Raw genomic sequence first — 14879 nt, 5'->3', positions numbered from 1 at the left:
CACTCATTATAAGAAGGATGGGCGTGATGATGAACATTGATGGATTCTTCATCCAGAGCTAAAACCTAAGAAGTTCGAGGACAAGAAGAAGAAGACTGCTGCAACTATTCAAAAGGATTTGGGTTCAGACTCAGGAGTTGAAGCAACAATCGCAGCCACGTGTATAAAAGGTTGTCCACTTTAGAGAATGTAGAAATCAAGAAGCAGGTACAGGAATTGCTCGAGAAGGGGTTCATAAGACCTAGCGCATCACCATGTGGGTCTCCAATTGTTTTGGTGAAAAAGAAAGATGGCTCGTGGAGAATGTGCATTGATTACCGGGCACTAAATAAGATAACAATAAAAAATTGTTATCCCCTTACTCGCATAGATGATCTATTAGATCAGTTGAAAGTGGATATTTATTTTTCCAAGTTAAACTTTCACAATGGCTATCATCAGGTTAGAGTTGCAGAGAAAGATGCATGGAAGACTTCTTTCAAAACAAATCAGCGATTGTATGAGTGGCTGGTTATGCCTTTTGGCTTAACTAGTGCTCCTGCTACTTTCATGAGAGTAATGAATGATGTACTCAGAACTTTTCTTGATGATTTTGTTATTGTGTATCTGGATGAAACTCTTATATTTAGCAAAACACAGGAAGAACATTTAAAGAATGTTAAGAAGACACTAGACGTTCTGAAAAGAGAAAAACTTTATGTGAAACTTTCTAAATATGAATTTGGCAAAATGTCTTTGAATTATTTGGGACATATAGTAGGGCGTGGTGAATTGAATATAGATCCCTCTAAGGCGGAAGTCATTGTAAACTGGCCTAAACCCAAATCTGCTATAGAAGTTAGAAGCTTCTTAGGGGCAGCATAATATTGGAGAAAGTTTATTTCTATTTTTTCCTTAATTGCAACTCCCTTACATGCTTTTACAGGATTGAACAAGGTGTTTCAGTGGGGAGGCAAATAGTAGAAAGCCTTCAACACGTTGAAAGAAAAGATTAATACAACACCAGTACTCGCACTACTCGATATTCAAAGACCATTTGAGATTCAAATAGATGCGAGTGACTATGCCATGGGAGCAGTGTTGATACAGCACGGTAAACCCATATGTTATCATTCTGAGACATTTAATTCTGCAGTAGTTAACTATCCCACATATGGTAAAGAATTGTATGCATTAGTACAGAGTGTGAAAAAGTGGAAACATTACTTAATGGGAAAAGAGACAGTTATACATACTAATCATCAACCACTTCAGTATCTACACTCCCAAACTAAGTTGCAGCAATCAAGGCACTATAGATGGATAGGTTTTCTACAACAATTTCATTTAGACATCAGATATAAAAAGGGCATACATAATAAAGTTGCAGATATGTTATCCAGACCAATTATAAATGCATCTACTATACTTAAGCATAATTCAGTATTGCATGAGAGCTACATTGAACAATATGCTCAAGATATAGATTTTAAAGATGTATATGCAACTTTAAGTCAAGGCAAACGAGTAGAAGAATTGTATTATCATGTTAAGGACCAACTCTTGTATCATTTTGGGAAGCTATGCATTCCACAAACTGAAAGAGTAAAGATAATTTGAGAAGCACACACTTCTCTAATATAGGGTCACTTTGGTGTAAGTAAAATAGTTGCACAAATGCAAAGATTTTGTTATTGGCCAAAAATGAACAAGACAGGTACTAGATATATAAGAGGGCATACCATGTGTGCGAAAAGCAAGCCAAACAATAGAAAACTAGGCTTGTACACTCCACTACTAATTCCTTCTCATCCTTGGGAAAGTGTTTACATGGACTTTGTTGGAGGACTGCCTAAATCTAGGAAAGGTCATGACTATTTATATGTTGTTGTGGATAGGTTCAAAAAAATGTGTATTTTAATACCTTGTAACAAACAAATTATAGCTGAACAAACTGCAAAGTTATTCTCTTATCATGTATGGGTTTATTTTGGATTACCCACTTCCATAATATCTGATCGAGATACCCAATTTGTTGGGAAATTTTGGTCAACTTTGTGGGAATTGATGGACACCAGGCTGAAGAAGAGCACAACTTTTCATTCGCAAATAGATGGCCAAATGGAAGTAGTCAACAGGACAATGATCCAGTTGCTCAGAGGCTATTGCAGCAAGCGTCCCAAACTTTGGGATGAACATTTATGTTATGTGCAACATTCATACAACCAAGATAAACATTCTTCTACACAGAGATCTCCTTTCGAGACCTATTTTGGTTTCACACCAAGGTCTCCCTTGGATTTTGTCTTTGGTAAAGACATAGCAGTTGATGGACACAGTGATGTGGACAAGGCAACCAATTTCATTGAAAAAATCCAAGAGATTCACCAAGAAGTACAGGAATAGTTGGAAAAGAGCCAAGCTAAGTACAAGGCAAGGCATGACAAGCATCGGATGGAGCATAGTTTCCAAGTTGGTGATCAAGTCTGGCTATATATCAGCAAAAATAGAATGCAAGGTGAAGGTAAGAAGCTAAAGCCAATAAGGTATGGACCTTTCAAGATACTTGAGAAAATTGGTGAGAATTATTTTCACATTGATTTATCAGATTACATGCACATCTACTCAATTGTTAATGCAGACAGTTTGAGGCTATTTGAACCTTCATTAACCGAAGATCCCAAAGAGCAAAGTCAATTGCCTTCTATTGATGATCTGTTGCCCAAATATCTTAATGAGATGCATGAAGATACAGTTCTCGACAGGAAGGTGAGAACCAAATGTAGAGGAGATGTTGAGTACCTCAGGATTCGGCTCAAAGGTTCAAAATGAAGCAGTGCGAAATGGACAGAAATTGAGCAAGAGAGGAAGAAATACCCTCACTTGATAGATGCTTAAAAGAAAACCAACTTTTGGTGGTCCAAAATCTTTTTCAGTGGGAAGGTCGTGATCCAAATTGGATCCTAAAAACTCTCTAAGTTTTCATGACTGTTTCAAATTATGCTAAAAGATTCAATTCCTAGAAAAATCAAGCTATTAGAAGGAATCCTCATAACAATTGCAGTTGCGGCCAGAGCGGAGCAACGATGACCCTCGTTTGAGTGTGTAGACTGTTGGCCTATGGTAAACACGCGATGGTACAAAACTAGCAAAACTCGAGGTCAAATCAAGAAACTTGGGTGGTTTCTGATATGCGATTAGCGCTAGTCGCATATTGCAGGCCCCCCCCCAGTGATGGAAAGCCCTGAAGCACTTAGACATGAAATTTCTATAAAATCAAAAAAAATAACGCATTTGGATCTGTAGAGCGAGATTCCCCAAACCGGCCGGATATCAGAAGGCTTCGAGGTGGTAAGCAGTTTTGACTGAGTCCCACCCGATGCCATACACCAAGTGACACGCGTCCAATGGATGAGAGAAAAAACTGCCCTTATTGAACAGGTAAACGTCATGCAACTTACCCGCCTAATATGAAGGACGACCATAGGATCTGGGGGCCCAGATTGACGGCGGAGATGCATCCCGATGACTAACTGGATTTGACAAGTCAAAAATCAAGATTAAAGGGGATTTGGAGTCCAACGTGGACGATGAGTTGGCAAACGATTTAGGTTCACAAGCAATCTTGAAGCAAATGGAATTAACGACCATTCGAATATGATTCAAGGAATCTGACACCAGTTCATTGGGAAATAGGTCGCCACCTCCCTACGAGGCATAACCTAGTGATGATGATGCATAGCATAGGAATTTGAATGAATAGAGGTAAAGAAACTAGAAGTTTGGGAAGCAGAAAGGAACAGTCAAAATAACAGACTAGCTTTAAAAGCCATGAACTCACAGAAGCATAGTAAGCAGAAACTGAGAAGAAAAACAGAAATGAAGTGACAAGAGTTAGTTATACAAAGCTAGCTAAGAGCAGAGAGTAGAAGCTGAGCTAACCTAAAGGCAGCATCGAGCCAGACAGAGCCAGAGTAGAGTCAGAGAGTCTGTGTACTCCAGAAGGCTTGAGAGGTTCAAGCAAACTCCTCGACATAGGCCTGTCATACTACTTTGACCCTCAGAGGTCAAGTTCAGTAAGGAGAGTTTGTGTACTCTAGTCCCACTGACTTACATTTGTTTAAGTGAGACTCAATTTGAGTTCATGATTGTAAAACACTACTTGAAAACATAATAGAGAGGCCACCACTGAAATGCTGGACTAGGAGATGTAGCCCAGGAGCATTGGGTGAACTCCTTATTAAACTTGTTTGTTTACATGTTTAACTGTTATGTTTTTCTCTGATTTCCTTAGTGTCTATGTATTCTAGAAATCTTATAGATCTGTTGCATAAGTAACATAGGCACATCCATGCGCATGAGTCTGTAATACCTTTAATTCTTTATCTTGGATAAATTCTAGATCACTTCCCACAATGTTCTGAGTCATAGTGATGTCTTGCATGGCTTGTTCAAGCCTATTTTGTCTCACATGGGTACATGTGCAGATTGTATGTAATGTCTTGTCAAGTGGAAGTTCAAGTGTCAATAGTTGGATGTAATAGTCATAGAGTACATGAAGAGTCATGAGGGTAGATGAAGTATCACAAAGGGTAATATCAAGGGCCACCCCACCCTTTGCTATATATAGTCCCTCATAACTCATTGTAGAGAATTTTTGGTCAGCCAAGCTCCAGATAAGATTATCTTAGAGAAATCTTGGAGAGTATTGTAATGAACATTGGCTTCTCCACTGTGCAGAGCTAGTATATCTCCTTGGAGGAGTAGGCGGCAATGATTGTAGCGTTCCACTGTCGAAACTAGTGGTTGGTGATGGTTGTACTGTATGATTATAAATTACACTTATTAATATAACATAGCCAACATGTTTCATTCATATTTCATATTGTATTTCAGCTATCTTGTTTACTCTAAATGATATATCTATCTATTTGCTTAATCATGCATGTGTAGCTATTTTTTGTATGTGTATGTATGAATCTTACTAAAATGTGTTGTTGCTTTAACCATCACTTTGGATTTCTAGCTTAATTGACTTCCATGTTGTGATGTATCTTTGCTCTTGTGTTCCATTCTTAACTTCGTTCTTTCATAGGCTCCCAAGTGGTGCACTCACCTCACCCTCTATTTGTTAGAACTGCACATGCACCTTCCTTGACTTGTTGCATATGTCACACCCTTGCTACTAACATGGACAGTTACTTTCCTCTGTGTTAAACCGCAGTCAAGGTGATATCGTATAACCCACTGCTGGGACTCATAAACGAAACAGTCTGAGGTCTAGTTGGGACTTCTTACCGGGGAGATCCCCTAACATGTTGGTGGGTCCAACACCATCAACCATTTCCTAGCAATTGTAGGAAAACTTGTAACACCACTTTTCTTCAACATACAAAGTTTGTCATAATTCAAGTGTAAAAATCTAGCATGCGATAAAATACCTAATGTAAATGTACCTTCATCATAATGAGAATTGTATGAGAATTTTTGTGCATGAGAAGAGGTAACTTGCAACTTCTGAAGTCTTTCTTCTTCTATCCCGTCATGATAAGTGAGTGATCTAATGTTTTTTTGACTTCAACCTTGCCATCAAAAATATGAATGAAGTGTTCTTGTTGGCAGATGTGGACCAAAGACAACAATTTTATTCATAGCTTTGGGAGATATAAAACATCACACAGAAGAACGTCTAGAAGACCAGTCAGTTTGAGCTTGATTGTGCCAAGCCCCGATGGCTTGAGTTTTGACTTTACTGCAAAGTATACTAATCCATCAACATTGTTAGTAAATTCCTCAAAAAAATATCTTCTAAAATTCATGTGGAAATTTTCCCCTTAAACAAGAGACCAATCATGTTTCCAAGAAGTAAGTGAAGCATTAAATAAGTCTTCAGTTACTCCAATATTATAATGGGCCACAACATAGTGAGCGGTTTCATGTGCTTTACCTTTCAAATTATCATTGGTTTTACCTTTGGATTCATTTATTTCCTTCTCAATGATGTCCCAATGAAAATTACATGTGGACTCATCATGTCCGTCTCTATTGCAATGTACACAATGAAGATCAGACTTTTCTCCTTGGAACTGTTTGCCTCCCTACCTTTAAAATTCTTTCCTCCACTTCGTCTTCGACCACCTCTTCATCTAGAAGAATCGAATGCATTATTCTTCTCTTTATGTGGAAGACAATCAACTTATTCAAAATATTAAAGAGAGTCTTCTTCCCAAAATCCTTTTCTCCCTCAGCAAACTTCTTCTCAAGGGAGTCAAAGGTGATTTCCTTGAGGTTTCCACTTGCTTGCAATGGCTCGAGATAATTTGAATAAGTGAGATATAGTGCCTTGACATAAGCTATGAGATGAATGTCTATTTGAAAACTAGTGGTTTTTATATTATTCATAATGGATCTAACTTCTAATGCTAAATATATGGGGTCATCATTTTTCATTTCAACACTACACAATTTAATCATCAATTAGACAACTTCAAGTTTAGAGTGTGAGTCATATAGTTCCTTCAACTTCTTTACGACTTCAAAATCATTTGAGAATGGTGAAATATGGCGACTCACCTCTTCATTTACAGATGTTGTGATCAAGGCATAGGCCTTGCTATTCTTATTTTCCCAAATGGAAATCCTCTTATCTAAGGTGGTCATTATAGGTTCATTATCTCCTTCTCCTACAGAAACTCCTTTCCACAATTCATTTTTTTTTCTAAGGTTAATCTATTAATATGATACAAGAAAAGGTAGTTACAATGATTCTTGGCCACAAAGGAACCCGTCCTCAATCAACACGCATCCATGATAGTTGTCTATGACTGCCCCAATAGAGGGGAAACTAGTCCAAAGATATGTCCAAAATATATCCGAAAATTAACCCACATAGGGGTGGAAAATTTAAACAGATCATTACCAAGACCAACAGTTTATCTTGACTAGACCAACAGACCAATAGTTTATCCTAAGGACACATAATACTGGACAAAATCTAAACGAAGAACAAAACAGAAATTCCACCTGGCAGGCACGGCATGCGGTACTTAGTCTTCTGGAGCAGGCTCCTCCAACATTAGACAGGGCCAATCATCTAGGTTGTCCGAATCACCACATCCCAGCACTTGATGGCCTTCCTCCATGTTGTAAGACTCAACATGTGGGCCTGACGTGTCACCCAAATGGCTCTTCGAGGCCTGCGTGTAACTGTGAAGGCCCATCTCAACATGCTAACTGCTAGCAATGGCTTTACCATGCCTTCTGTTCCGACCTTCATCAACTTCTTGCTCGTCATTGATGCCCCTATTCCTGCTGCTCGGGCCAACTCTGTTCGCCTCCTTCGTAGAATTATCCACGGGAACATGCTACTCAATATCTTCTATAATGGTAATTGAGACAGTAGCTACTATAACCGGGCGGTTCAAAGAGCTGTGAAACCGAAACCGTGTGGTGTGAGGAGCAGGATGCGGAGGCAAGGGAAAGGTTTTAGTGCGAACAACTACAGCTTCACAGCTTGAGCTATGGATGCCAGCTTTGACTCTGCCACTTCTAGTATCTAGGTACCGACCTGCAAAACTGTGTTGGTGGGGATATTTGACAGAGGAAGTAAGGGAAGTAGAGTCAGGGCTAGGCAGAGTAGGGGAACGAGAACTTCTGCCTCACATGCCACCACGTCGATTGCAAATACGATGCTGGACCATGGTGGAAATGGGAATAGGGAGAAAGTTAGCAGGAACAAAAGAAGAATTGACAAAAGAACTATGTGAGGAAATTACAGAGGGTTGTAGGTTGTGAGGTGAATTGCAAAGGTTGGTGTGGGAATGGTGGAAGCCATTACCCAAATCAATGCAACTCACAAGCCAACATCTATGGCCGGTGTTGGTGCGTTCATTCCGCTATCCCGCCTGTGGAGGGCAGACACAGTGAATCAGGGGTAGAATAATAGGAAAGTTCTTTAGCTCCATGGTTAAGTGGGTAATGGCCCTGCCTCGACTAGTACAGGCATTAAATGGCTCTTGCGAGGTGCCATGAATGCCATTCAAGGTGGCATTGGAAAGGTTACAAAGGGCCACATGGCCGCCCCGTCTACCGCAACCTCTGTCTAATCAACTTAACTGCCGTAGTTAACACCAACATCCGGGAGTTGAGCTTCCTTGGGCTCTAGGTTAGTGCAAGCTTGCAATCGATTGTGTTCATCTATAATGTTGAGAATACCGGAATGTAGGATGTGGTCCCATTCCACCCCAATGTTTGCTAGGAGATCTGCAGCTTTGTTACCATCCCTTTTGACATGAATAAAAGTTATTTCTCTCCTGTCTTTTATCCATTTCTCCATTAGTTCAAGCCTAGCCATTAAACTCCAGCTTTTGGAAACTCTTGAAGCCATGCTTCCTTTTTGGATTTGAGTAACCATGTTGATTAGAATTTGGGAGTCCCCTTCTATAATGATGGGATGAAAATTATGTTGGTGACCTAGATTCATACCTTGCCACAATCCTTCCAGTTCTGCAGAATTGTTTGTATCCCATCCAATGGAACCAAAATACAATAGGAGGGGTTGGCCCTCATGATTTCTGAATATGCCCCCATATCCTACTTTTCCCGGGTTGCCCTTGGAGGCACCATCGAAATTTAACTTAATCACATTTTGTGGTGGGTGTAACCAATGTGAGAGCTGCCTGGTTATAATGCTAGGTCTATTGGGGTTCAATTGTGCTTGTTGGAGCTGGATGTTCTAGTTAGCCCATATGCTTAGTTCCTGAGCCTGGGTAGGAAAGTCCTCAGTTGTCCATTGGTGTAGCACAAGATTTTCCTTGATATTCTGACATAAGTTGGTCCATGTGATTTCTAAGCAAGTTTTGTGATTTTAAAAAATTCGCTTATTTCTTTCCTTCCAAATTGTCCAGAGAAGGAGGCTTGGCAGTATTGTCCAAAGCTTATTGAAAAATTTGTTGTTATAGGGCTTTGGAGTAAAATTGCAAATGGGGCCTTTTATATCCCCTAGAAGTCTGCAAGGTCGCTGACATTTGAAAGTGAGCTTTTCCCAGAGTTGATTGGCCATGTGGCAGGATTCCATGAGGTGTTGAATAGTTTCTTCATTGTTTTGACAATTGGGATAGTAGGATAGTCCTTGAAATCCTCTTTTGATTAATTTGTCCCAAGTGAGAATTATTTGATGATACAACAGCCAGATGAAGGTGGAAACTTTTGGCCAGATCCCTGCAGTCCAGATACGATTCCAAGTAGAATCTGTTGGTTCCTGTGTTTGGAACATTAGCTGGTATGCTTCTTTAGTGGTGTATATTCCTTTTAGTGTATATCCCCATCTGAGTACATCGTTTCCAGTATTGAATCTAATTCTTTTGCTGGTGAGCTCTTTGTGTAACTCCATGTTATAAGCTTCTGTTTCTTGCGGTGTTATTTTCCTCGACGGATTCCATTGCCTGAAGCCCTGTATGGTGATGAGAGTCCATAAATCCACTACATTGTCCTCCTGGTTAATGTCATTTCCATTATGATTTTTGCATGCTAAGAATTCTGCAATTTTGGGTCTTTGTTGACATGAATCCGTCTAGAAGAGAGCCGTCCTCCCATCCCTTATCTCCCAAAAGCTATACTGATGGATGACCTCTCTGTGTTGCTTATCTGCATTCCAAATTAGGGATCCTGTGAGCGTGGTGGTTATCCTTATTAGTTCTTGTGGCGGTCGATTGTTTGCATACTTTGCAATCCATAGTTGTGCCCATGGCTTCTATGGGCAGGATATCCATTACCACCAAATCTATGCTCCCATCAATGTATTGCTATGTTGTGGATCGCATAAGCCTAGACCCCCTTGTTTTTTAGGCTTGCAAACTTTTTCCCATTTGACTAATGCCCATTTTCTATTTTGTCCTATGGAACTCCATAAGAAATTGCGTTGCAGATTCTTGATTCTATTTAACACCCATTTCGGTGCAGCAAGAACTTAGAAGAGATAGAGGGGCATAGATTGTAGGACTGCCTTTATTAGGACTAATTTTCTTGCCATGTTGAGAGTTGTGTCCAAGACATGAGTCGACTTTCCATTTTCTCAATGAGTTGATGCCAGGAAGCATGCTTAAAGGTTGAATCTATAAGAGGGGTGCCTAAATACTAAGACGGAAACTTGGCATGAGAGAATCCAATGATTCGAGCAATGATTCTTTGGGTGGGAATAGGAGTATGGAATAAATAAATTTAAGATTTGGCACTATTTATGGTGGTGCCAGAGGCTTATGAGAATGTATCTAAAATATCTTTATAGGTTCGGGCCTCACTTACAGAAGGATGACCAAAGAGCATATTGTCATCAACGAATTGTTGATGGGTAATTGCAGGGGTTCCATGAACAAAGAGTCCTCTAAGATCATGAGAATGAACTACATGCTTTATAAGATGACCCAAACCATCAGCCATAATGATAAATTGGAAAGGGGACAGAGGTTCACCTTGACAGATTCCTTTCGAAGTGTGGTAGGGTTTAGAGAGGATCCCATTGAGAAGAACAGAACAAAGTGGGGAGCAAATTAGGGTCATAATCCATCTAACCCAAGTCAGGCTAAATCCAAAGGCCATTAGCATCTGTTTTAGGTCGAGCCAGTTGAGTTTATAAAAGTCTTTGGATAGGTCGATTTTCTACCACATACCTACCTATTTGTTTTTCTTTAGGGAATGGATGGTTTCATGAGTCAGTATAATACCATCCAGAATTTGACGACTTTCGACATAACTAGCTTGATTTTGTGAAATGAGAAGAGGGAGGAGTGGTTTGTGGCAGTTGGCTATGACTTTTGAGATAATTTTGTAGATGACGTTGCAGAGTGCAATAAGCCTGAACTTCTCCGGTGTGCTTGGTTGCGCTACTTTGGGAATAAGAGCGATGAAAGTCACATTGAGTGAAGGAAGTAACCAATGCATTACTCTTAATTCTTCGACCACATTCCAGGCATCTGCTTTTATTAAGTCCCAAAAGTGATGGTAAAATTTAGACATGAAACCATCCGGTCTCGGCGCTTTCCCAACTTTCAGTTGATTTGAAGCCTCTTCGACCTCCGTAAGGGTGACTGGTCTTAGCAATAGCTGATTATGCTCCTCTGTAATGAGATTAGGAATATGATGAAGTATCTCCTTGATGGAAAGCTGTCTGTCTATGGGCGGCTCTAGATGAATAATTTTGTAGTGATTTGTGAGCTCTTTCTCTATGTCGTCCTGTTTCTCCATTTTGTCTCCTTGTGAGTTTTGAATGTGTGAGATTGTATTATTCATTCTTCTTTGTATAGTTGTGTGATGAAAAAATTTGGTGTTTCGTTCCCCTTCTCTTAGCCATCTAATTCTTGATTTTTGTCTCCAGAGCAGTTCCTCTTGTCTGCTTCTTTCCTATAATTGTGTTAGTAGGATTTGTTCCTGTCTGACATGTTCCTTTGTTTTGCCTTCTTGGTTGATCTTCTGCCGTAGCTCTTTCATGCTCTGCTCAAGAATTCTTTGCTCTTGAAAGATGTTGCCAAATGTGGTGTAATTCCAGGTTTTTATTTCTTTTTTGATATGCTTCAATCTTTGCTGGAATTGGTACATGAGTGAGCCACCTGTTATCACTCAGGTTGTCCTTTTGATCAGCGCAAAAGGATATGGCCGAGGTAACCACAGACCACTCTTTGGACTGCAGGTTCTATCCCACCTGCAATCAGAGAGGGCTCTCTCTTTCTGATTTAGCTTTGTTGAAGATGATTTTAGGCTAGCTATTGAGTTCAAGGGGATTTTGTTTAAGTTTTGGTGGGAAGGATGATACTTTCGGGTAAAGAGGCAGGGATAGCATGAAAGTTTTAGAACCATTGGGCATGGAGCCAAGGAGTAGGACTGCTGGCGCATTTTCTTGGTCATCAGAAGGAAAATGGAGCAAGCTAGCTATATATGAAACAATTATTTAAGGTAAAAGAGATGGATTAAAGGCTAAGGAATGAGGGGCAATTAAGAATCTCTCATTCAGATTAGCAGAAAGAAAACAAATGAGCCCTATCTAGGAGTAGTTAAGAATTCCTAGATAACAGTCATTCATATGTGAAAAAAGATCAAACATGATCCACAAAGGAATTCATGTTTATGCCTAAATTGAGAAGAAAATATTAAAAAGCCACAGAAGCTGAGCATAGAGTGCATCTAAGCAAATTCTAAACCAATACTTTGTTCTGTGACTTAAGCATATGTGAAATTGGAATAACAGAGGTAAGAAACACTTATTGATTCATACTGCAGCACAAGAATTCCACATTCAATTCTTCAGACCATTAGAGACAGAGCAGACAGTCATTCCTCCTAAGCTTTTTAGCAATCTTTGATTAAATAAAACATCTCAGATATCCAGTGCGAGTCTCTAGTGAAGATTATCAACCAACCAACCCTTAAAACAATCTAGAGGGTGGTATGAATAGGGAAAAAATATCCAAAATTGTCTATTACAACTTGACCTAAACAGGTCTGAAAGAAAATGATTACTTTAACCTAATCCTATCCAGAAATAAATGCAAGAAAATATCTTTGAGCTGCGCTAAGGGCAGCCGAATCAAAACTGAGTTAATGTGTTGTCCTTGGTGGCTTGGTGCAATTTCTCCGCAATAACTGTGCTTTGGGCTTTGATCCATTGTTGTTTGGTGGCTTTAAATGCTTTAACTATAATTTGAGAGCTTTAATGGGCTTACACCGCCTTTTTTGACTTTGTTGGAGGCCATTCAATGCTAAGCTGCCTTGGGAAATGAAGATTTTGATTAAAACATCCAACTGATACTCTTTGTCGCTCCATCTTTCCTCTGATACTCTTTCGCAGTTGAATTGGGCCGTTTCTCTCTTTCGCTGTGTATGAAATTGTCAAATCAATAGTTAATGGCCGCTGTTTGGCCCTCTATTGCTTTAAAAACTGTGTTTGCCCCTTTCTAAATGCTTCGAGAAGAAAAATGGGTCATTCTACGCCTTTCGGGCTTACTGGGGTCTGCGCGATGAGGGTCTTTCCACTTTGGCCCATTTCCCGTAGCCATGAGTGATTATCGCTAGGCGCTAATCGCGCATGAAAAATTGCCTCAGAAATTGAATCCAGGCTTCCTAAGAACGATTTTCGCCTTCGCGCCTTTTTTGTTGATGACGTTAGCGGGTGGGACCCAGTACGGCGGTGATATGGCAAGGTGACGTCAGCATGTACAACGGGTGACGTGGCAGTACACGGTGGTAGTGATGTGGCAACGGTGAGTTGGTAGTATGGTGGTAGGAGGCCGACGCAGGCAAATGACGCGGTAGGATGATGTCACTGGGCGGAGGACGTGGCGCTGACGTCACCCAGGGGAGGGCGGTTTGGCGGTTTCGGGCGCACCACCTTTGCACTGAAGCAGTTTGGGAGGAGGGGGCTCCGCCACACCTGGGAGGGTGACACGTGGCGGGAGTACGATGGTAAAATCGCTGAACTCCCGGATGCTAACCCTCGGGCTGTTGGCGTGAGAAAACACCCGCCCACCGTAGATCTTGGGCAGGCCATATCTAACGGTCGACGGGACAGGTAAGGTGACGGAAGGTTAGGGCGGGGACCCACCCGCTATATTTAATTTTTTGTATGGCGGGGGGGGGGGGGTTTAAAACCTTAGGAAAGTGGGTTTTTGTGGGTTTTGCGTGCCAGGGTAGATATTTAGAGGCAAAACTTTAGAATAAAGGCGGAAAAATAGGTTTTTCAGGGTTAGGATTTAGGGGAACTGGTTGTTATTCTGACCAGATGTCAGAGTAACTCCAGGACACGGATGGGCTAATTAACAGCCCCAGATGGACTGTTATTTCCCAGAACTTATACAATAGGGCTATAGTGCCGGGGATGGGGAATATGTACATAGGGGAATTTTATACATAGTTTTAGTAGGGGAAGGGGGGATAGATAGGGAGCTATATAATAGAATTAGTAGTTAATATGGAGGTGACCAGAAAGTGCTAAGTATGTGACCTTAGGCTATTTTGGGGGAAAAGTGACTCATAGAGTGAAACAACAGGACTCCTAAGCAAAGAGGGCCTTTACTCAGGCAAATATAATGGAAAATGATGAAACGAAGAGGAATCAAGTAGATCTTGACCTCTTTAGGGAAGTTAGTGAGTTATTTGGGGATAAGGGAGAATGGGGAAGTTAGAGATATCCATCTTGAGCTCCTCCAGATGAAAACTGCCTTCAACTTATGATCTGAATAAATATGACATTTGACAACATGAAATGGATCACAAGCCATGATTCTGCAACCACACAGCTACCTACCCAGCCTACCTTCCTAACATTTTTTCTTCTTTTTGGGTGGGTGCACTTAGACTTGCAGACCCTGCTTTACAATTTTTCTTTTGACTGCCCTCCTATCTAAGTCTACCCTTATTTCTGCCAAGGGCCCAGATTAAGCAGTTGGGCTCCTTTGATTCTCTACCTATCTACAAATCTGCCAAGATTAAGCCGTTTGGTCATATATCAATTCTCTATATTCTAAAACAAGAAATTGAAACCTAGGGGGGCCAAGATTAAACTATTTGGCCCTCCGTTTTATAGAATATTCTTCAAAAATGGTTAAGTCATGAAAATTGGAATACAACAGTGGCACTTGGACTCGCACACTTTCATGGTCTTTTCTTTGGCCTCTTTTGGAAATATGGAACTTTGCAGCATGAAAGATGACATATTTGTCATGTAAAAATGTCAATCATGAAATATGAACACATGTTGCAACAGGAGGCTAACAGTGGCTCCACTTGGGTATGGCTTTTCCTTTTTGAAAAGCCAAAAACAGCAGGTCAGACTGCCTTGATTTTCTATTGTTGCTGTAGACTGGAAACACATCTTTGTGCTGACTGTCAGATACTTGAAACTTTGGAATAAG

The sequence above is a fragment of the Pinus tabuliformis genome, chromosome 8, assembly GCF_031772625.1.
Source record: "Pinus tabuliformis cultivar Carrire ecotype Pingquan chromosome 8, CPIR1, whole genome shotgun sequence".
In the NCBI taxonomy this organism is placed as follows: Eukaryota; Viridiplantae; Streptophyta; class Pinopsida; order Pinales; family Pinaceae; genus Pinus; species Pinus tabuliformis.
The sequence above is the reverse complement of the archived record's forward strand: the minus strand, read 5'-3'. Positions refer to the sequence as shown.